This window comes from Ursus americanus, chromosome 5 (assembly GCF_024610735.1).
Source record: "Ursus americanus isolate L20-20 chromosome 5, mUrsAme1.1.p, whole genome shotgun sequence".
Lineage (NCBI taxonomy): Eukaryota > Metazoa > Chordata > Mammalia > Carnivora > Ursidae > Ursus > Ursus americanus.
This window is the reverse complement of record NC_142131.1, coordinates 69,865,299-69,868,320: the sequence shown is the minus strand read 5'-3', so window position 1 is coordinate 69,868,320 and position 3,022 is coordinate 69,865,299.

The following is a 3,022-nucleotide window of genomic DNA, read 5'->3' as shown; positions in this document are numbered from 1 at the left end:
TTCATATGCTTCTCGGATGACTCTTAGAAACTTGCAAAGGCGATGGCCCACCTTAAGTGAGTTAGAGATGGCAGAACAACCATGGGAGAGTGTGCAAGAATGGATCCACAGGCTCAGAGAAGAGCAAGTGCTAGAATGAATCTGGTAGGTGAAATTGGAAGAGACTCCAGCTGAAAATGCCAAAGCAGTAAAGCATGTGCTGGTGGACACCAGCGTTCCTGACTACCTCAGTAATGGCTGTCCTCTGTACGACAGGACTGACAGTGGACAGTTCAGTCACTTAATGAAGCTGGGAGAATCCCAGAATAGCCAGGGTCAGGAAGCAGCACTTAACCATCAAATGCACCGTGGGTTGTAATGACCGGAAAGGGCATCCAAACCAAAATGGCAGCCTTGAGACATCTGACAGCTGGCTCATCTTTGGAGATGACTCCTAAAACATGGTGTACTCAGAGACAACCAATGAGAATATCTGTTTCATACATGTAGCCTTGGTGGTGCAGTTCATGTTCAAGAGCTCTTGGTGGGACCAGGCTAGGTCACAGTAAGAGGCCAGTCGTCTTCTGAAACTGAATGTTTGTGTTCCGCCAGAATTCACATGTTGAAGCCTTATCCCCACTTTGATGGTATTTGGAGATGAGGCTTTTGGGATATAATTAGGGCTAGATGGTTAGATGAGGTCATAGGGTGGATTAGGGCCCTCATGATACAATTACTGCCCTTATAAGAAGAGACTCTTGAGAGGCTCACTCCCTTGCTCTCTGTCTCTCCCTGTAAGGACACAGTGGGATGGGGGCCACCTACAAGCCAAGAGGAGAGGCTCAGAATGAACTTACCTTTCTGGCATCTTGATCTCGGACTCCCCAGCCTCCAGGCTGAGTAACAAATGTCTCTCATTTCGTCCACCAAGTCTATGGTATTTTGTTATTGCCTCTTTTCTTTATACTCCCTTGCTTTCCTCACATCCTTTCATGCTCCCCTTGAGAGTTCTCTCTCAGTCAAGAGTCTCTGTCTCAGGCTCTACTACTGTGGAACCCAACTTAGGATAGTAATGTTTATTGAGTATGTACCAGTGCCAGACATGCCCACACTAGGTTTGCAGTGGTGAGTAAGACAAGTATTTTAGTGGCTTCATAGGGCTCAGAGCCTAATGATCTCATTAGCGTTATTTACTAAGCATTTTATTAATGGGATCTGACAGTTATTTATAAGCATACTTTTGTTCATTTCATAACATCTTTTAAAGTTTTTATTGGCTTCTGGATGTATTGTTTTTTGATCAGAGAATGTGCCAAATACTCTCTTACTTATAGAAAATGAACTAAGAACTTAATGCATTTTATACATATTCCAGAAATATTCACAGATCAAGTATATTACTTGACTTCTTCACCTGTTCTTGTCTTACGCTTTTCTGGTATTGTTCCACAGATGACATATTTTCTTGTTTCTCGTTACTTCGAAACAGGTTTCTTTTATAAAAGTATTTCCTCTGGTTTCTTTATTAAATTATTTCTTCAAACATCCCCTTTATTATTTTTCAAGTTAATTTTTGTTTTACTTGTTTTGCAGTATTTAATCAGTCCCCATATTCTTTGGTTCTCTCTCTCTGCTGCTGCTGCTCCCTAACCTTATTTGAGGAGATATGCTCCGCATATCAGTGTCTGCCAGCAATCATGGACTAACAGTTGCCCTGTTCGTTCCACTTCCCTCTTGGGTACTACTGAGGATCTGAGTACATATTTCAGCTACAACCATAAGGTACATTGTGGTACATGATTCCAGGCTCATTCTTGGCACGTGGTTGGTGTATTCCTGCCTTAAGAGATGGTCTTTCTTTACCCTCTGGAGTCTTCTTATACATCAAGCATAAAGAAATACACTTTATGTGAAAACATACAATTTCTAGTGTGCAGACCTACATCTTGGTCTTTTCCTGGCCTGGTTAATTTTACCTCCGAAGGCTCTACCCTCCCGCCAGTATTTCAGTTTGCCGCCACTTACATCTCCTTTTCCCACGGTTGGGCTATTTGTTATCTATCAGCCAAGCTTCTGCGTGGAAGAGGACCTGTGCAGGTGGACATTAGCTATATTCTGACCACACGAAGAAGAAATGCTCAACAGTGGTGAAGATTGCTTTCACCTCATATTTGTGTTAGTGGTCCAGCATCTAATTTTGAAAAGAAGATTTGGGGAGGGGGAATCATCAAACATCAAGGGCAAAAAACCATTTAAAAGTACAATCAGAGGGGCGCCTGGGTAGTGCAGTCCTTAAGCGTCTGCCTTCAGCTCAGGGCGTGATCCTGGCGTTCTGGGATCGAGTCCCACATCAGGCTCCTCCGCTGGGAGCCTGCTTCTTCCTCTCCCACTCTGCCTGCTTGTGTTCCCTCTCTCGCTGGCTATCTCTCTGTCAAATAAATAAATAAATAAAATCTTAAATAAATAAGTAAATAAATAAAAGTACAATCAGAAAAAATAAATAAAAGCACGATCAGCTAATTACATTTTGAGATATTTAAATCTCGTGTTAATTTCAGCTTTGTTTTCCCAAAGGACAGAAACATTCACACTCACCAAATACCCTGAGAGTTCTTCTTGGGAATATGGTCAGCTACAGTCCACCCGCTCCATGCCACAGTGAAAATCCATCCACGTGTCTTTCAAGTCTTCCATTTTATGGAACTGTTGTGGAGACTGGAGGGGTCTAACAGTATATAATTCTATAGAAAAATGCAAATGCTGTTAGATACTTCACAGTGTTGACTTGCGTCTACCATTATAAAATATTCAGATGAGAACACTTAAATAGGAAGAGTAAGCCAGCACAGCATGGAAAAGAACTTGAGCTTCTAACAGAGTTTCTAAAATAATTAACATATAAAGCAATTTTAGTATGTTCTTTTCAAGTTAATCAGCAGTGTAATTATTCTTATATGAAAGATGTAACCACAGGAGTTAAACATCATTCAAGTGCGTTTTAAAAATATTTATTTCCACCTGTCATTGCATTGCCTGATCTCTT